We start from the raw sequence: 22,321 nt of genomic DNA, 5'->3' as shown, positions 1-22,321 counted from the left end.
GCACTACCTGAGCCACTTGTGTGGGTTGTAGACTCCGTCTCATGCTACCACTAGAGTGAAAGCACCGCCAGCATTCAAAAGTGACCAAAACATCAGCCAGGAAGCATAGGAACTGAGAAGTGGTCTGTGGTCACCACCTGTAGAACCACTCCTTTATTGGGGGTGTCTTGCTAATTGCCTATAATTTCCACCTGTTGTCTATTCTATTTGCACAACAGCATGTGAAATGTATTGTCAATCAATGTTGCTTCCTAAGTGGACAGTTTGATTTCACAGAAGTGTGATTGACTTGTAGTTACATTTTGTTGTTTAAGTGTTCCCTTTATTTTTTGGAGCAGTGTAGTTTAGACAACAGCTAAAGGAGAGGACACGACCTTAAAATAGTAAGTGAAATACGTTTAAAAAATATATATTCTCATGCTAATGCAGTTGTTTGAATGGTTGCATAGAGATTTTTGAAATACTTGCATTGTTTGTTTTATATATATATATATATATATACAGTACATATAAACTCAGCAAATAAATAATCGTCCTCTCACTGTCAACTGCGTTTATTTTCAGCAAACTTAACATATGTAAATATTTGTGTGACCATAACAAGATTCAACAACTGAGACATAAACTGAACAAGTTCCACAGACATGTAACTAACAGAAATGGAATAATGCGTCCCTGAACAAAGGGGGGGTCAAAATCAAAAGTAACAGTCAGTATCTGGTGTGGCCACCAGCTGCATTAAAGTACTGCAGTGCATCTCCTCCTCATGGACTGCACCAGATTTGCCAGTTCTTGCTGTGAGATGTTACCCCACTCTTCCACCAAGGCACCTGCAATTTCCCTGACATTTCTGGGGGGGAATGGCCCCAGCGTTCAACCCTCCGATCCAACAGGTCCCAGATGTGCTCAATGGGACTGAGATCCGGGCTCTTCGCTGGCCATGGCAGAACACTGACATTCCTGTCTTGTAGGAAATCACACACAGAACGAGTAGTATGGCTGGTATTGTCATGCTGGAGGGTCATGTCAGGATGAGCCTGCAGGAAGGGTACGTCTTCCCTGTAACGCACAGAGTTGAGATTGCCTGCAATGACAACAAGCTCAGTCCGATGATGCTGTGACACACCGTGACGGACCCTCCACCTCCAAATTGATCCCACTCCAGAGTACTGGCCTTGGTGTAACGGTCATTCCTTCGACGATAAACGCCAATCTGACCATCACCCCTGGTGAGACAAAACCACGACTCGTCAGTGAAGAGCACTTTTTGCCAGTCCTGTCTGGTCCAGCGACGGTGGGTTTGTGCCCATAGGTGATGTTGTTGCCGGTGATGTCTGGTGAGGACCTACCTTACAACAGGCCTACAAGCACTCAGTCCAACCTTTCTCAGCCTATTGCGGACAGTCTGCGCACTGATGGAGAGATTGTGTATTCCTGGTGTAACTTAGGCAGTTGTTGTTGCCATCCTGTACCTGTCCCGCAGGTGTGATGTTCGGATGTACCGATCATCCTGTGCAGGTGTTGTTAGACACAGTCTGCCACTGCGAGATAGATCAGCTGTCCGTCCTGTCTCCCTGTAGTGCTGTCTTAGGCGTCTCATAGTATGGACATTGCAATTTATTGCCCTGGCCACATCTGCAGTCCTCATGCCTCCTTGTACCTAAGGCACATTCACGCAGATGAGCAGGGACCCTGGGCATCTTTCTTTTGGTGGTTTTCAGAGGCAGTAGAACGGCCTTTTTGGTGTCCTAAGTTTTCATAACTGTGACCTTAATTGCCTACCGTCTGTAAGCTGTTAGTGTCGTTGTTTCCCATGGTTGTTCAATGAACAGCAGTGTTTAAACCCTTTACAATGAAGATCTGTGAAGTTATTTGGATTTGAACTAATTATCTTTGAAAGACAGGGTCCTGAAAAAGGGATGTTTCTTTTTTTATGATTTTATATATATATAATCCATAATGAAATGTGTATGAATAGCAAACAAGGCACTCGAACACCACAACATGTCAACATACAATACACATTGGGCTCCCGAGTGGCACAGTCGTCTAACACCTGGTTCGATTCCAGACTGCAACACGCCGTGAATGGGTGTCCCATAGGGCAGTGCACAATTGGCCCAGCTTCATCGGGTTTGGCCGGGGTAGGCTTCATTGTAAATAAGAATTTGTACTGACTTGACTATGTTTAATAAAGGTCAATTTAAAGAAATTGGTACACACACTTCACCACAGTGTTTCCCTACTCTATATAAGTTTATAGACATGTTGTTTAATTGATGTATTGTTAAAATATAGGTTCAATAAAGTAAGTAATAAACTTGAGTTCTTACTGATTTTTTTATTATTTATTATCTTCAATAGCGGTAAAGACTGACTTCAAAGAGACCACATTCAAGTCCTCCATCCCCTACTTAGTCTGACTGCTGCTCTATGGCTCCACAACAAACCCCCAGCCTACAAGTAGAGGACGGTACGTGCTTTACAGCAGAAAGAAACTTGGGATTTGGGACCAACAGCACAATCTTGTGAAGAGGGTGTTCCAAATACTGTAATTGTAAATTCAATTTACCAATTCGGAAACTTGGGAGGCCACTTGGGTACATTTGGGCAAATCGTGAGGGACACCTGGATGACTTCATACTAAATGTCATGTAGCTTGCACATACACTGTGGACACCATGTAAACCACATCTAGCTTCCTAGCTTCTTTTTCTTTTTCATGTCAAAGATGATGCAACAAAAATAGAACTAGAAAACAGATGCTTTTTTCTTTGTATTATCTTTTACCAGATCTATTGTGTAATGTGCTGCTACATTAATTTCACATTTCCTCAAACGGTATCAAGAATATGCATATCCTTGCTTCAGGTCCTGAGCTATAGGCAGTTAGATTTGGGAATGTCATTTTAGGCGGAAATTGAAAAGAGGGCAGCTTCAAGGGCAGCTACATTACATATGAAACTAAATATAAAACAGAACATTATTAAGCCACTACATCTACAATACAATATAGGTGTCAGGCCCTGGCCATAGAGAGGCTTTTATTCTCTATTTTGGTTAGGCCAGGGTGTGACTAGTGTGGGCATTCTATGTTAATATTCTATGTTTTGGATTTTCTGTGTTGTTTGGCCGGGTGTGGTTCTCAATCAGAGGCAGCTGTCTATCGTTGTCTCTGATTGAGAACCATACTTAGGTAGCCTTTTCCCACCTGTGTGGTGTGGGTAGTTTTTTCTTGTTTGGTGTGGTTTGCACCTGACAGAGCTGTTTCGGTTGTTCTTTTGTTACTTGTTGTATTTAGTGTTCAGTTTAATAAATAACATGAACACGTACCATGCTGCACCTTGATCCTCACCTTCTTCCACCAACGGCCGTTACAGAACTACCCACCACCAATGGACCAAGCAGCGTGGTAAAAAGGAAAAATGAACATGGGAGGAGATCCTGGCTTGAAGGGATCGCCTCCCATGGGAACAGGTGGAGGCAGCCAGGAGAGCGGAGGCAGCTGGAGAGAGGGGCCAGCGATACGAGGGAACACGGCCGGCAAGGAAGCCCGAGAGGCAGCCCCAAAAATGTATTGGGGGGAAGGCACACAGGGAGTGTGCGAAGCCAGGTAGGAGACCTGCGCCAACTTCCTGTGCTTACCGGAGAGAGGGACCGGGCAGGCACCGTGTTATGCGGTGGAGTGCGTGTACATAGCCCGGTGCGGTACATTCCAGCTCCTCGTATTGGCCGGGCTAGAGTGGGCATCGAGCCAGGTGCCATGAAGCCGGCTTTACGCATCTGGTCTCCAGTGCGTCTCATCGGGCCGGCATACATGGCACCAGCCTTACGCATGGTGTCCCCGGTTCGCCAGCGGCCTATTCCACCTCGCCGCACTGGTCGGGCTACTGGGAGCATTCAACCAGGTAAGGTTGGGGAGGCTCGGTGCTCAAGAGCTCCAGTGCGCCTGCACGGTCTGGTCTATCCAGTGCCACCTGCATGCACCAGCCCTCCGGGGGCAGTCCCCCACACCAGGCTGTCTCTCCGTTTTCTGCCTACAGGGTCTCCCGCCTGTCCAGCTCTGCCAGAGCCTTCCTCCTCTCCAGCGTTGCCAGAGCCTCCCGTCTGTCCTGAGCCGCCAGCCAGCCATGAGCTGCCAGAGCCGCCAGCCAGCCAGGCGATGCCAGAATCGCCCTTCACTCCGGAGCTGCCGGAGTCTCCCGCCTGTCCGGCAATGCCGGAGTCTCCCGCCTATTCAGGACCCATTTCTAGGGTCGGTGGCGAGGGTTGCCGCTTTAAAGAGGCCACGGAGGCGGGCGAAGAGGCGCACTAGAACTATGGTGAAGTGAGGTCCACGTCCCGCGCCAGAACCGCCACCGAGGACAGACGCCCACCCAGACCCTCCCCCATAGGTTCAGGTTTTTTTTTTTTTGGGGGGGGGGGGTACTACTGTCACGTTCTGACCTTTATTTCCTTTGATTTTACTTTATTTAGTATGGTCAGGGCGCGAGTTAGGGTGGGCAGTCTGTTTGTGTTTCTATGTTTTTTCTTTTTTTCTATTTCTGTGTTTGGCCTGATTATTGTTCTTAGAGGCAGCTGTTCATCGTTGTCCCTGATTGAGAACCATATTTAGGTAGCCTGGGTTTCCCTGTTGGTTTGTGGGTGTTTGTTTCCTGTGTCAGTGTTTGTGCCACACGGGACTGTTTCGGTTAGTTTATATTCACTTTATTGTTTTTGTATTTCATAGTGTTCAGTCTTTTCTATTACAACATGGGCACTTACCACGCTGCGTATTGGTCTGATCCTTGCTACACCTCTTCAGACAAAGAAATCTGCCGTTACAGTTACGTTTTTTTGTATTATCTTGCGTTGGCGGCTAGCTAACGTCTCATGTGCATTTCTCTGTTAGAGAGTGATAAAACTGTAATGGTGCTCTACTGTAACGTTAGCAGCTGTAATGGTGCAAGGCAATACATGCGTCGCCTTTTTGAGACTTCCAAGTGACTAGCGTTATTACAGAACATTACTGAAAACATGTTAGTTAGCTAGCTAACATTGTGTACTTGGTGGAGAGTTGACAAGCAAGATCACTAGGTAGGTTTTGTGAAGTAGCTAGCTAGTATTCACAAAACCTAGCTAGCTAGCCAGATATAATAATGGGACATGCGCAAAATGTAATATCTCCTCGTCTAGTTATGGAAAGGCCCCAACACAATCCGCTCTAAGGGAAGTGTTACCTCTGCCTGCTTTATCAAGCATTGGAGTGGCATCCATGCTGTCAGATGAGTGAGAACACATGCTTAATTTCAATAGGATTAGCTAGACACCCTGTTCCTATTCCTTTCAATGATGGCTATTGAGTAGTGTGAACTTTCTTGCGTGTGCATCATTCATGGTTGGTTTCTGTGTTATGTCCCTATCTTTGTGCCTGCCTTCTTTGAGTAGCCTATGTGGGGGTGTATCTCTTTTGTACTGTCATGTCTCTCTCTCTACTATTCAACATGTTTACCATTAATGAAGATAATATATGATTAGAGTATAAACAACTGTATTTTTCTGAACAAGGGGTGAGTTTCTGGAGGAGCCTGGAGTAGTTGAGCTAGATGGGAGCACCATGAAGGTAACAAAAGGCGAAAACAGGCTACACAAGTTTTTTTTACCCGTTAACTATTCCCAGACATTATCACCCTATGTGTATTGCCAATGTTGTACAGATGTTATTCAGTGAATTTACTTTTTTGTTATGTTCTATCACTTCTATTTAGTCTGATAAATATGAGCGTCTCTGAAGAGACCATAGGTCAATGACCTAATGAATAAGAATGAGTAAGATTGTTCTTAGTATTTGTGATGTGCTAGTGTTCTTACTTTTGTTGTTTGTATTTACAATTTGCCATTATATTATTATTCTGTCTTGTGATTGCATCGATTGGGATGATGAAATTGGTGAAGACAAGAGTGGTGCTGATGAGACCTGGAGTCCCTCAAAGGATTCACAGGTGAATGAAGATTCTGACGAGTTTGAAGATTCTTGGGACAGTAGCTCGAACAAAGAATACATTCCTTCACTTTGTGTGCGGCATGTTTATCATTCTAAGCCTTTAGCCATGTATACATTTAAATGTGCATCTACATTTTCTAAGTGTTAAAACAGAATGGTTGGATCTCTCCATCCACAGCTGCACACTGATAGACTACAGGTCATCAGTGTGAAAGAGACAGTGCATGACTCCATCCTTTTATAAGAGTCTTCTGCTACAGACGCACCTCTATCCACAGAAACGCCTGACCCACATCAAGTGATTTGCGAGGATGACATCATTGTCAAGCATGCTTCCATCACTAATGAAGTCAGTTTAATACATCTGACAAACCTTCATGTGCTACCTGTGGATCGGTGCCCATTCCACAACCAGGGATCAGGTGAAGATTTCCATCCCCTTCCATCCTTTGAGGTCCACATCAGTTCGAGAGGCACAGCAAGCATCCTTGAATGGGTGAGTTAACCCAATGCTAGCATGGGTTTCTTGTACTTCTCTACATGCATGCAATGAAGGATGTCATAGACTTGTATCTTTGAACTTCCTATGCTATTTAGACACTGGTTGGCATCCACCCAAGTAAGGATGCTTGCACAAATGTATTTGTATCTTTTTATATTTTATTTTAGATATAAAAAATATATTTGATATTATTTTTAGTATATATTTTTTATCTAGATTGTCTCATCTATTTTATTTTACTCAAAATTCATTTTTTTCGCAGAAAGGCCTTCTGGAACTTGTGAACTTTCATGTGCCTTAATAACAAACTTGTATGCCATCTGTAAATATGAATACAATTATTAAATTACGAGCCTAGTTGGTTTAGCCACAGAAAAACACCGCAAACTTCCTGCTAGCCGGGACTGGGCTGGACATGCCGAGAGAAGTTCGGATTGGTCTGCCATATAGCACACTTCTGTCTATTTGAGCTGGTTAGTATGTGTAGGTAATCCTGTTTAACGCAGCTTTTAAAAAATATATATTGCTCTCCACTTTATGGAGGACCGAGTTTTGAAATCCGTGGAATTAGAGTATGATAGGAGACAGAGAAAACACCGATTCCCGGATTACATCTTCAAACTAAGGGCAACCATGGCAAGCGTCCAACCATGATGTATGCGGGTAAGATAGTCTAGCTACAGTTGAATTGGGAAGTTTACATACATTTTTAGGTTGGAGTCATTACAACTCATTTTTCACCCATTCCACAAATTTCGTGTTACTAAACTATAGTTTTGGAAAGTCGGTTAGGACATCTACTTTGTGCATGACAAGTCATTTTTTCCAACAATTGGTTACAGGCAGATTATGGTTGGTTAGCTAGTTTATCAACTTTCAAAGCAGAATTACTTTCCCATTGTTCCTCAACTGTAGTGTATGATATACAATTTTCTAGCTCTGAGTCTCTACTTTAATCCAATGTAAAAAAACAGAATTTCAAATTTTGCTATATAACATCGATTTGAGCCGGTTGGTCACATATTGCATGCTGTCTTTATCATATAGATCTGTTCAAAAAGGTCAATGAGTCTGGAATAGGAAGTCACAGCCCACAATGAAGCATGGGACTTTTTGTTGGCCACAAACATTTTGCTGTCTGAAAATAATGACAAAAAATTGGTCTCCTTGACTTGGTTGACTTGCACAGAGCCAAAGGAGGATTACAATTTAGTTGATTTCATGACGCATTCATTATGACTTCTCTTTGTTCTTTTTTTTGTGATTTTTTTAGAGATCAACAGCTGATCTTGAGTGCTACCAGAACCATACTCTAATGTACGCCAGCAAGCGTTTTTCCTATCAGTCTGAGGCCAGAACACTGCTGGCAGCACTAGATTACAACTTCCACCAGGACAGACCAGCCAGGCAGAACGCAGATGTAAGTCCCCATTCTATTTGAAATCGATAGGGTAGAGAAGGAAGTTTTGAAAAACAGAACTTTTCAAGTCTGCCCCACGCACCTGTTCGAACTCACACATTGGCCAAACACATTTCCTGAATTGCGTACATCCTCTCTCTCTCATTGCCTCCTTTTCAAAACGTATATTGGAGAAGACGGTCAGAGGGGAGTGGCCCTGGACCTTCTATCATATACAATTGAGAAGTAGGCAAGGACATGGGATGCAAGACAAATGTTGTCATTGAATATAAACAGGTACTTCTAAGTGTATTTACAGTATATTGTAAACCATCCTATGTCCTTTCTCTAAACCATTGAGGGAGGAGATGCACAACCGTATTTGTTCTGTTGTACTCAGATTGCAAGATCTGTGACCTTACAAATTGTCCTGATTTATATCTATAGAAGACTGTATTAATAACGACCCACATACATACAAACCATTTTACACCAAGTACATTACAATGACAGAATTTGAAAGAAGCAGTTTCATTTAGTTTTTGCACTACAGAATTCTTTGCCCCTCATAGTAACAATTATATTTCTTCTGACTTATCTGTTGGAATACATCTCTAGATTAACAGTAAAGGCCCTGATGGACCAAGACCCCTGCTGCTGGACCTCTCTAAAGACCCCTCTCCTCCACTATCAAGCAACTAGGGGGCGACCTCCCTGCCTGCCTCCCAGTCCCAACACCAAAACTGATGCAGCACTTTCTCCATGTACCAGGCCACACACAAAGACTGATGACAGGAACATACACACGGACAGCTTAAACTCTATGTCTGGCTGGCATAGCGAAGGAATGGGAATTGATCTAATGCTGTGCAGAGGGCCTACAATGCCAGACCATTTTCATAGGTTTAATTTGCTCTGTAAACATGGCATTACTTTTGAGAGTACATTTTTCATTAAAGGCCCACCGTCATCACATGATCACCCCATTCAATTTGCCAAAGGCTCGTCACAAAATCTGACATCACAACTTGCAAACAAATGATTGGTTTAGGAGTGATATGATTATAGCCTATTGAAACACAGAGCAGACCATCCCCATCCTCAAACCCCTTGCTGTACACCTGAACCTTATTTTGATTTAGATGGTGTACATGTGAGGTCATTTGAATGGGGTGATCAGGTGATGACAGTGGGCCTTTAAACAGTTAGTTCAGATTAAATCTATAGAGGTCTTTACACACCTAGATCCATCTATCTATGCTGCTATGTCTTACCTGGACCACCTGTCAGCCATATCTCTATTATAAGATGTTGTTGGCCTCTTTACCCTCCTCTAATCCTCCCATCCCTGTGTTCATGGGGCTATACCTGCCTCTAGGGGTGTATATTATGTCTGGGCTGACACACGGTTCTGGATCATAGGTGTTTTTCGATCTGGTTATATTCTGAATTTCTGTTGTAGCCAAGGGTTAACTTGCATTTGATCACGTTCACATTGCATCTGAACTCCTGGAATCAGCGAGTCGACTGCGACCCCCCCAGGACGCACCTCTTTTGTTATTTAATTTGTAACGAAACCCAACACTGACCTCTTTTTGGGTCGAGTTGATCCAGATCCAATACTAATGATGCTTGTTCAGTAGAACCTTTCTGAAAACATTGTCCCTGCTACCACTAGCTAGCAGCTGACTACTCTGTTGTTTACATTCAAGCTCTCTCACGCACGCTCCCTCATGCCCAAGCGCTCTCTCGCATCTATGCACCCTCCCACAAACATAGACTGTTTATAAATAAACCACACAAGAAGCGGAGGGTCATGAACGACTCACTGATTACCACTTTAAATATGTTATTGTGTTTATTTGTAGTTACGTGTTTTATATCCCAGTAAATTCTCGACATAGACAAACCTTGTCTAAAAGTGTTCCTTTTGAAACTTTATCTCCGGAAAAAAACATATGCAAACAAATGAATGTGAACTATGTATTTATTCAAGCACACTCATATTTATATATATATAAATAAAATTTCCCCATTTAAACTTTGTTGTGTAGTGATGACACTTTTGGGTGAGAAATAAACTAAGAACCTTTACAATGTTTGATATGACGACATGGTGTGCCCAGTAAGAACGTTCTTGATGTCCTGAAGATGCACCTGCCAGGTGTTTGTGTGTGGAGAATGCAAACTGAGGGAGAGGTTGTGTTTACAGCAAGTGACATGATGCCAATAAATTTCTTGCAACAGACACTCTGAGAATTCTTGCGCGCAGGGTGGAACCCAGTGTACTTTGAATCGGGATTTCTTAATTTTTTTAACCTAAATTTAACGATCAGGGAAAGTGTCCCTGATTCTCCAAATACAGCAACTGGGGATGACAACTCAGTTTCCTGCACCAAAGGCGCCATGCTGCCACATCACAAACTGTGTTTATCATCATGCCGGTACACCCGGGCTTCATCTCCATGCTCTGCTGCATGAGACACTGTCAACCCTATACCGCCTGTGAAAACGTAAATATCCCTTTTCTAGGCAGTAATGGGCGAAATGTGGCAACTGGTTTACACAGAGGTCTGCTCTCTGACCACAACACATCCTCTCTCTGACTATAGTCATCTCCCTGCAGTTGCCCCTTGTGTGCAGGTGGTGGCTCACCATTCCGCCACCGGTAAATCTCTAGGACATCAAAAAACAAACCTGGCTCTCTGCGAAACATCAGCCTCACCCACCTCCCTGTAGTCTGCATCATCCAACTCCCTGATAAGGAATTTCTGAATGAACAGATGCGTTTATCGTCGTTTACCATTTCTGTTAATCAAAAGTCGGTGGAACTTGTTCAGTTTATGGCTCAGTTGTTGAATCTTGTTATGTTCATACAAATATTTACACATGTTAAGTTTACTGAAAATAAATGCATTTGACAGTGAGAGGACTTTTCTTTTTTTGCTGAGTTTAGTATGTATAGTGTGGAGAAATCCCAAAAACATATAATCAGTAAGGCAGAATGATGTTTCTCTCCACACCCAACTAAAGGTATTTCTCATATGTATGGTCAAGGTTTACGATTAATTCAAAGCCAATTCAAACACTACTTTCTATTGCAAATTTGTTGAAAGTAGTATGTGTGGAGAAATATCAAAAACCTAAATTTATTCAGCTCATGCATGAACTATTCAAGGATAAATACTTTATTTTTGTTAAATATATAGGCACTTTCAACATAATATAAACTTGTGTGGCAGCCATTCTATCATGTCGGAGAGCAAAAAGCCTCTCCTCATCCTCATTTCTGTCTCTCTGCCTGTCCGTCCTCTGCCCCTGGCTCTCCCTCTAGCCCTGCCTCTTGCCCTGTAGGTCGGACTGCCATCAACATTGTCCAACGCAACCTGCGCATACAACAAATGACATTAACTAGATGTTAGATGTCCTGCTATGTGAAATACTTTCTTACATACATTGGCTATTACAAAACAATTTCACAAGCTTGAAACTATTGCGGCTAGCTGTAGCTGCAATTGTGTCAAACTAGCTTTGGTTTAGCAAATGTTAGTAAGGGAACCGACAGAACACATCACAGAAACTTGACAAATTGCTCAACGTTACCATACATTATTTCAATACAAATACTTTTTGGAGTTTAACGTTATATTTCACCCCATCATTCGACATTCTGTGTGTCCATTGGTTAGCTAGTAGACTGCTGCAGTAGCTGTATGAAATGGCTGGCTAGCTAGCTAGCTATGCAAACAAATCCACATGTCTTAGAATGAAAGGGAGAGAGCATTCAAATGGCGAGTGACTCTAGGCTTGTTGAGAAAGGGGGCGGGGTGGGGAGGGGGGAGAGTGTTTGAAAATAGCCTAATTACAAGGAACCCAAACCGGCCATCGTGCATAAATGTATTTTGTCCCCCCACACAAAACGTGATCATGACACACAGGTTAAAATATCAAAACAAACTCTGATTCAATTATATTCATTTGGGGACAGGTCGAAAAGCATTAAACATTTATGGAAATTAGGTAGCTAGTTTGCTGTTGCTAGCTAATTTATCCTGGGATATAAACATTGTTGTTATTTTACCTGAAATGCGCTAGGTCCTCTACACCGCTAGTTAATCCACACAAAACGGTAAACCGAATAGTTTCTAGTCATCTCTCCTCCTTCCAGTCTTTTTCTTCTCTTGACTTTATATTGCGATTGGCAACATTCATAAATTAGGTGCATTACCGCCACTGACCTTGTTTGTCTTTGTCACCCACGTGGGTATAACCAATTCGGAGATGGCATGTGGGTATCTGCTTCTATAAACCAATAAGGAGATGGGAGAGGCAGGACTAGCAGCGCGATCTGCGTCACAAATAGAACTGACTTCTATTTTAGCGCTTGGCAATACAGACACTCGTTGGCGCGCGCGAGCAGTGTGGGGGCAATCATTTAATAATTTAGATTTCTACAATTATTTGCAGCGCACACGACACGAACGATATAGTCAGCCTGTTGTTGTTGACGTGGGAGAAAAATAGGGATATCTCCTATAAATTGAAAATATGGCAAATAGGAGTGGCAATATCATCCACTATTATCCTCAGTAATTTTACATCCTGGTTGTCAGACCCCGGTGGCTTGATGATAGACAACAATATTTGTTTAATCTCTTCCACACTCACTTTACGGAATTCAAAAGTACAATTCTTGTCTTTCATAATTTGGTCAGATATACTTGGATGTGGTGTCAGCATTTGTTGCTGGCATGTCATGCCTAAATTTGCTAATATTGCCAATGAAAAACAAATTAAAGTAGTTGGCAATATCAGTGGGTTTTGTGATGAATGAGCCATTTGATTCAATTAATTGAGTTTGCCTTTTTCCCAAAATGTAATTTATGGTGCCCCAAAGCTTTTTAATGTCACGCCCTGGCCTTAGTATTTTGTGTTTTCTTTATTATTGTGGTTAGGCCAGGGTGTGACATGGGTGATTATGTGTTTGTCTTGTCTATGGGTTTTGTAGATTGATGGGGTTGTGTTTAGTATAGTATTCTAGGTAAGTCTATGGTTGCCTAGAGTGGTTCTCAATCAGAGGCAGGTGTTTATCGTTGTCTCTGATTGGGAACCATATTTAGGCAGCCATATTCTTTGGGTATTTCGTGGGTGATTGTTCCTGTCTCTGTGTTTTGCACCAGTTAGGACTGTTTCGGGTTTCCTCCTCTCTTTCACCAGAGGAAAACCGTAACATTTAATATCATTCTTTATATCATTTATTTTTGTTTCTTCAGCTTAGTCACATGATTTCTCAATTTGCAAAACGTTTGCCAATCGGTTGGGTCATACCTTTTTCCACATCCCTCTCAACCATATCATTTTTAAATTCCTCATCAATCCAATGGGATGAACTGTTTTTATTCATTTTCTTAATGGGTGCATGCTTATTAGTAACTGGAAAAAGCTATTTCACAAATGTGTTAAGTACAGCGTCTGACTGCTCCTCATTACACACCACAGACCAGCAAATATGATTTACATCATCAACATAAGAATTACAACAAAACGTATAGTTTGACCTCTTATACACTATATTAGGCCCCATCGTTGGATTTCCTAGATATGGCTACAATATAGGGTTGCAAAGGGTCGGAAACTTTCCGGTACATTTCCTGAATTCATAAAAAATAGTTAGCTTATAACAGTGAACCTTTGTGGGATACACATAAAGCAATTCTAGGTCTTGTGGCATATTTTGGTTAAACTATCCCCAATTTAAATGGAATTGCAACACACTGCATGCACAGCTGATTCTCAAGATCTTGCACACAATGAGATACTATTGAGCCCACACTACTACACTGTCTGAGCCAAGGACTACATGCTTTCAGTTAAGTATTGATTACAATAGTGGGTGGGGTGAATATATTTTATCGGACATTACATGATTTTCTGTTAATTAACTAGTAAATAGTAGCCTACAACAAAGTGTGTTTAAATAATTTCAACTTGTTAACAATATCTGCTAGTTCGTTTTTGCTAACTGAGGAGCGTTAACTCACCTGTTTCCATACATGTTTTATTTTTAAAAGTTTCATACAATGAAGTTGATTAATCTAACTGCTTAACTATTTATCTGTACATGGAATTGTATTTGTTTATTTTTTACTCATTTTTTTTCTAATCTTTACAGGAAAATGCCATGGGCAGTATCTAATGTGTGGAGACATTTCACTGCAGCTAATGTAGAAGTAAAAGATTGTACATTTGCAAATACTGTGCCAAATCATATGTGAAGAATGCAACAAAGATGCAGAATCATCTGGCCAAGTGCATAAAGTTCCCTCAGCGCTCACAACAAGCAACCTCTGACAAAAGTCCCTCTACTTCTATTTGAGGTGAAAATGATGAATCAGACACTTTATTGATAGCAACAGCTCATGGTCCTCCTGGAATCAGATGATTTATGACTCAATGGAGGAACGTAGTCAGGGAAATGCTGATGAATGTCATGCTCGATCTGTGTATGAAACTGGTTCACATCTGATGCTCACAGGCAATGTGTATTGGAAAATATTTCTGAATGTTCTTCGCCCAGCATACAGTCCTCCAACCAGACATGCCTTATCTACACATTTGCTGGATGCAGAGTTTAACAGAGTTCAAGTGAAGGTCAAGCAAATCATAGAGAAAGCAGACTGTATTGCAATCATCTCTGATGGGTGATCGAATGTTTGTCGGAAAGGAATAATTAACTACATCATCTCTATCCCTCAACCAGTATTCTACAAGAGCACAGACACAAGGGACAACAGACACACCAGTCTCTACATTGCAGATGAGCTGAAGGCAGTCAATGACCTTGGACCACAAAAGGCATTTGCACTGGTGACAATGCTGCGAACTTGAAGGCTGCTTGGTCTAAAGTGGAAGAGTCCTGCCCTCACATCACACCCATTGGCTGTGCTGCTCGTGCATTTAATCTGCTCCTCAAGGACATCATGGCACTGAAAACAATGCATACACTCTACATGAAAGCCAAGGGTAATCAAGTTATAGCAGCAGTCTACCTTACCAAGCAAAGTGAGAAGAATAAGAGCACCAAATTGAAGCTGCCCATCAACATCCATTGGGGTGGTGTTGTCATCATGTTTGACATTCTCCTGGAGGGGAAGGTGTCTCTGGCCATATCACAGTCTGCTGATATGGACAGCCCCATCAAGAGGATCCTCCTGCATGATGTATTTGGTGAGAGATTGGTAAGCAGCCTGAAACCTATAGCAGTAGCCGTTGCACGGATTGAGGGAGACAAATCCGTACTGCCCTGCCCACTTCACTGTTGCTCCAAGCAGATGAAACTGCAGTACTGAAATACATCAAAAAGCATGACGACTTCTGCCTGAAGCCCATATGTTGGACGCCAAGTATGCTGGCAAGAGCATCCTGTCTGTGGCAGAGATCAACAAGGCCTAGGGTGTCATCACTATCGTGTCTCGCCACCTTAACCTGGATGAGGGCAAGGTTCTTGGCAGTCTGGCGAAGTACACTTCCAAGCAAGGGCTTTGGGATGGAGATGAGATATGTTGGCACGACTTCCATATTGCATCAGCCACCTGGTGGAAGGGACTTTGTGGATCTGAGGCTCTTTCCCCTGTTGCCTCCAAATCCCACCAACATCAGCCACCTCAGAGTGAAACTGGTCCTTGTTTGGAAACACACACACCAAAGCACGCAACAGGCTGACCAATACAAGGGTTGAAAAATGGGTAGCCATTCAGGCAAATTTGAGGCTTTTTGAGCCTGGCAACGAGCCATCCTCAACAAGGCTGGAAAGTGACAGTGAAGATGAGGCCTCAGAGTCTGATGTTCAAGAGGTGGACATTGAGGAGGTCTAGGGAGAAGACATGAACGCCTGAGAGGAAGACAACCAAAGCTTTAGTATCATTTTACAGATGTATGTTGAAAACATTTTTGGGGGATGCGATGGATCATTGGGGATCATTCATTATCCCTTACTTTTGTTGTTCAGTGAAATCATCCCATGTGAAGAGTCAACTCATTTAATTAAAGTTCAATTCGTAACTAACATTTTTATTTTTTTCTATTGGAAGGATTTAATCTTTGAAATGATGTTGACTTATGATAAGGTAAAAGGTTTATGTTTCTTTCTCCATATGATATATATCCAATATATTGCATATATTTCCGTTAATTCCCACATAAGGTTTCCACCTCTGAATAGTCCCCAAAATGTGCAATCCTACTACCCTATTGTGATCACTGCTTAAAAGCACATTGCTGCAACATCAGTAAAGATGTGATCAATACATGTTGATTTAATTCCTCCAACTACCCTGGTAGGTTGACTGATAACCTGAAACAGGTTGCAGGCACTAGTTAGGGTTTGAATTTTTTTCTTGAGTGGGCAGCTTTATGAAAGCCAGTCAATATTTAAAATCACCCAGAAAATATACTTCTCTGTTGATATCACATACTGTACATTATCAAGCATTTCACAGATACTGACTGTTAGCACTTGGTAGTCTATAGCAGTATCCCACAAGAATGAGCTTGAACCTGTAGCCATATTACTTCAACAGTATTTAACATGAGATCCTCTCTCAGCTTTACAGGAATGTGGTTCTGAATATAGACCGCAACACCGCCCTTGTTGGCATTTCTGTCTTTTCGGTAGATGCTATAACCATGTATTGCTACCACTGTATCATCGAAAGTATTATCTGAGTGAGTTTCAGAGATAGTCAGAATATGAATGTCATCTGCTGCAAGCAAGTTATTGACTTCATGGACCTTGTTTCTTAGGCTACATATGTTAATATGGGCTATTTTTAGCACTTTTCTGGGTTGCTTGATTGTTTTTAATGCTTTGCTGGGAAGCTTATGTCGTTGTAATTATTCTAATCAAAGGAGAGACTTTGACATTTCTTCAAAACAATTGAACTGTATTCATTCCTGCAGTAACGGAGTGTTAACGGTCAGCCAATGGTGTGGAGTTAAAGCCCAAAGAAAACAGAACTCTTTATAGTATTCCTGGGTCCTTGTGATGAACAACAGATACGTGAAATTATACAAAGGTACATTGTGTTCTCATGCAACAGACATCAACATTTACATGGCGCCAAATATATGTCTCTAGTTCATTTACTTCTTGTTTATACAAAAATACTAATGCAACATAGGATACTAAGCCCTTCCCTTAGAATGATGGAGTCCAGTTTTCATCTGCCATATAGGATAAATAAACTGGAGATTTGGTCTCCCTTGCACTGACAGACAGGCACACAGACACTAATCATGGAATGGAATGTTGACTTATCACCAAGCCATCGTAAATCGACTGTCAGCGTTAAATCTCAGTCACATGAGAGTTCTAAGACTCCTATTCTGTTGCCTCTAAGAAAAACAGACAGTGTGTGAATGTACTGATACTTCCTGTTTAAGTTTTTGCTTGTAAGTAGGCATTAGGAGGATAGAGTAATGGTCAGATTTGCCAGATGGAGGCGAGCTTGGAGGCGAGCTTTGTATGCATCTCTGTGTGGAGTAAAGGTTATCTAGAGATTTTTTTGCCTCTAGTTGCACAAGTGACATGCTGGTAGAAATGAGGTAAAACGGATTTCAGTTTTCCTGCATTAAAGTCACCGGTCACTAGAAGTTTCTGGGTGAGCATTTTCTTGTTTGCTTATGGCCCTATACAGCTCGTTGAGCATGGTTGTAGTGCAAGCATCGGTTTGTGGTGGCAAATAGACAGCTACGAAACTCTCTTGGTAAATAGCGTGTTCTACATCTTATCATGAGGTATTCGAACTCAGGCGATCAGAACCTCAAGACTTCCTTAATATTAGAGATCGTGCACCAGTTGTTGTTCATAAAAAGACACACCCCCTCCTCTGAACTTCCCCGACGCAGCCGTTCTGTCATGCAGATGTATAGAAAAACCAGCTAGATTTATATGTACCATGTCCTTGTTTAGCCACGACTCGGAGAAACATAAGATATAACAGTTCTTCAGATCACATTGATAGGAAAGTCTTGAACGGAGCTCATCCATTTTATTCTCCAGTGATTGCACGTTTGTCAATAGAATGGAGGGTAAAGGCGATTTATCCACTCTCCGACGTAGTCTCATCAGGTATCCCACAAGCCAGGCTCTATAGTTTCAGGGATTTGGGCCTGGTCTGGATGCTAGTCTTTTGCCTCCGACTCATTGAAGTAGAAATTCTCATCCAAATGTAGCTGTTCCGTTGTTCAGAAGCTCTTTTCAGTCATAGGAAACGATGGCGGAAATATTACGTACAAGAAAAGTTAAGATCACCGCCCAAAAATACACAAAATAGCACAAATGATCAGGAGCCCGTAAAATGGACGGCTTTCCTTCTGGCGCCATTATATAAGAACAGGTGCCCTTCTTTCCAAAGCATTGGAAAACCTCCTTGGGCACTGCTCGATGAGGGACCTAATCGATAATTGTATGTGTGGGGTTACAAAGATGAGGTAGTCATTCAGAAAATGTTAAACACAGTCCATGTAACTTATTATGTGACTTGTTAAGCACATTTTTACCCCTGAACGTATTTAGGCTTGCCATAACAAAGGGGTTGAATACTTAAGACATTTCAGCTTTTCATTTTTAATTAACATTACAAAAAACATAATTCCACTTCGATATTATGAGGTATTGTGTGTAGGCCAGTGACAAAAAGATTAAATAAAACATTTGCAAATCAACCCATTTAAAATCCAGGCTGTAACACAACAAAATGTGGAAAAAGTCAAGGGTATGAATACTTTTTGAAGGCAGTGTAGATGCCAAAGCTACAAAAGAGCAAAATGAGATCATCTGAAAATAACTAGGTAAGATACTCAAGTGAGAGAGTGGAGTGGAGCCTTCCTCTCTTTCCTTCCTCAAACAACTCCACAGAACCGTCTTTGTTTTGGCGACGGTTTTAGTTTTGCGACGAGACTGCCGCTGAGAAAGCAGGGGAGACTGAAGAACTAACACTAATTGCTAATTGTCTTGCAGAGGTGAAGAGCACACCTCCCAGTACTAATTGCCGATTGCCTAAGAGAGGAGAATCCATTCCCCCTCCAATACAGCCACTGATTACGAAGACAACAACAGTCGTAAATTGAAAAGAAAAGTGTGATAAATAAAAACATATACCAATTTCATTTAAGGACCAAAAAACTGACAGCTGTGCCATATAAATTGCTAAATAGTTGGGAAGAGATTTTCGATGTACCCATTTCATGGCACATGGTTTATGAATTGATACGCAAAACAACGCCGGATGCAAATCTTCAAATTTTTCAATTTAAATTACTATACAAAATTCTTGCAACTAATAGAATGTTATATACATGGGGGATACAATCTTCCCAGCTCTGCAGATTCTGCTGTGAGGAGGCAGAGTCAATAGATCATTTATTTTGGTATTGTTCATATGTAGCTCATTTTTGGTCACAGGTCCAGGAATGGCTGAAGAATTGCAACATTTGCCTAGAACTAACGCTGCAGACAGCAATACTGGATGATTTGAAAAGCCATAGTCAATCAATCAATAATATAATAATTGTTTCAGCAAAAAAATGTATTTTTAATTTACAATCTGTAGAAGCTATGAGAATAGAACGATTCAATTTGTTTGTGAAGCATCACAGCACAGTTGAAAAATATATGGCAAATCCAAATCCAAAATGGATGACGTTGAGAGATAGATGGGAGAGGTTGAATGGAGTGGGACTAATAGCAAGATAAACCATGTAAAACATACGGGTTCTGTAAAATGAATATATGTTCAGAACTTTTGTGAAATAGCATAGTTACAAATAGAAATCAAACTGGATGGACATCAGAAATAGAGGAAGGACTAAAAAACATAAAAAATTATGATTGTAACATGTGTATTAAGATGTATAAATTGAAGGTAAAAGCCAAAGTGTTTGAAGTTTACTCCAATTGGGGGATCGGTGGTAGGGTTTGCGGGGAATAATAATAAAGGTATATTCTTTTAAAAAGTATGTATGTCTATATAGGTATGTTTATGGATATAGATATATATTTACCCCAAAAATATTTGGGGGATTGGAAATGATGCAGACAATTACATTGATGGAACCAATATTCTTTCCGCAATATTTACCTGATCCACCCCTTTTTACAGTCGTAAATTGCCCTGCCCCTTAATCCTGGTTAATGTGTCAACAATCATCTGCAAATTATGAGCAGTCAGCAGTTCATCCACCAAGTAGGCTACTTGGAAGGCAGGCAGCACGTAAAGTAGATTTCCCTAGCTAGCAGAAAGACAGTACTAGACGACAACAGATAAAGACAAAAGAAGTATACTTCTCACTCCTGGAGATAGGTTAACCCAAAAGGATTCTACCTGGAACCAAAAAGGTTTCTTCAAAAGGTTCTCCTATGGGGACAGCCGAAGAACCTTTTAAGGTTCTAGATAGCACCTTTCCTTCTAAGACTGTATGGTTGTATGTCTTACAGTGACTGTTTTCTTTCAGTCACTTGTTACATACATAATCCTTTCGGTGGACCAAGACCAATGGTCTTACCTGTCTCTGGTTCTCTGTCTCCAGACGTAGCCTGGCCTCGATGCACCTCCTGGTCTCCAGGAAGGCCTGGCGCTGGGCGCGGTCTGACAGGTAGCTGATAAAGATCCCAGCCGTGTTCATACACATGAACAACACTGCCTGGGCCACCACCTGAGGGAGACATAGAGAATAACATTGAACATGGCTCAACAGGCTTATTAGTTGTAACACACATCACTTTTCATGGGTTATAAAAATCCATGTAATGATGAAGTACACACTCATTGTTGGTTGACAATACAGGCTTCTGATGTTGATCTACGTGCGATCAAAATGTTTTTAACCAATAAAGGTATTTGTTGGAGCATATGAGCATTTACTTCCAACACTGAAGAAGGCACCATTGTTGCAGTATATGTGCGTATGGGGTCCCGAGTGGCGCAGCAGTCTTAGGCATTGCATCTAAATGCTAGAGGCATCACTACAGACCCTGGTTTGATCCTGGGCTGTATCACAACCGGCTGTGATCGGGAGTCATAGGTTAGGGGAAGGTTTGGCTGGGGTAGTAAAATAAGAATTTGTTCTTAACTACCTTGCCTAGTTAAACAAAGGTTAAAATTACACTGGTCACAATAAGAAAAAAAAGTATTAGATTAGGTACTGCAAAAATACTTTACTAATGACTACTAAATTGTTTATTAATGTGGGAGTACCACACCAGTTGGTGTTTACCCCTGACCATAGGCCCTTGGACAGGAAGAGCCATCATGGACACCGGGTCATCAATGAGAAGCTATGGGAGGAGGTGAGAACGGTCCACAAGACAACATGAAGCCCTGGACAGAAGGTCCATTGTATCTGGCTGATGATGAGGCTAAATGACCACACGGATGGAGTAAAGTTGAGTGCCGCCTGTTTAACCACTCCTATAGGATTCCTTCTGTTATTATGCCTTCCAAGACCCTTTCTTTTCCTGTCATGTTGGGAATAGATTTAATGTTCAGTGGTGTCCAGATTGACAGAGCTCACCCAAAACTGACTTCCCCATCTCTGATGAGGCCATGTGGAAGGCCCAAAAGGATGATCCAGAAGTATAGGCTCTGTACCAGACCATCCTGGAAGATGTAGAACATGCTGCAACATTTCCATGAAGACCCGTTAGCTGGTCATTCCGGCAAGTTCAAAACCTACAAGTGGTTGCAAACACTATTGTACTGGCCAAATCAGAGCCTGGATGTAAAGTCACACACCCAAAACTTTCAGGTTTGTCAAATGTACAAAACAGAAGTCTGCCGGCAAGTTGCAGCAAACAGTGTTTACCCTACCTTTGTAAATGTTAAGGAGTATATTTGATGGGTCCAATTCCTAGACGCTCGAATCAGAATGTGTACATGCTTGTTTTTGTTTTTGTTGTGGAGCTATTTGTCCTTCGCCGGGCCACAGCGAGGACAATCTCTAACATCCTCACAAAAGAGATCCTGACACACTGGGGAGTGCCTAATTACATCCTGTCTGACGAAGGTTTCCAATTCCTGAAACAGAAGTTGACCACGGACTATCACCCACAGACCAACCTCAAAGAGTGGGTACATCGAACCTTGAAGACGATGGTTGTAGGGACCCAGCACAAACACTGGGTCAAGCACCTTCACGAGTTCTGAGTTCTTGCTGTGCAAGAGTCCACTGGAGAGCTCAAACTGAGTTGTCCCCTCCGAGGACCCTTGGACATGATGATACAGCCCCAAAAAGTTACTTCGGACTTGGCTATGACCGGATCCAATAACAATTCATAGGATTACCATTCAAAACCAAGTCTCCGTTGTTCTGTGCTGTTTTTCTCAACTGGAGTTTTAGTGACAGACTAAACTGAATGACAACTTTTACCATAGGTTAT

At 41.8% G+C, this 22,321-nt stretch overlaps 1 pseudogene; it reads right to left on the bottom strand.

Moving 5' to 3' along the window:
* Window positions 1-20,588, bottom strand: part of LOC135565653 (adenylate cyclase type 8-like) — a 69,101-nt pseudogene extending 48,513 nt beyond the window's left edge.
* Window positions 20,589-22,321: the final 1,733 nt, after the last annotated feature.

Source organism: Oncorhynchus nerka, linkage group LG9b (genome assembly GCF_034236695.1).
Source record: "Oncorhynchus nerka isolate Pitt River linkage group LG9b, Oner_Uvic_2.0, whole genome shotgun sequence".
NCBI lineage: Eukaryota > Metazoa > Chordata > Actinopteri > Salmoniformes > Salmonidae > Oncorhynchus > Oncorhynchus nerka.
The sequence above is the reverse complement of the archived record's forward strand: the minus strand, read 5'-3'. Positions and strand labels throughout refer to the sequence as shown.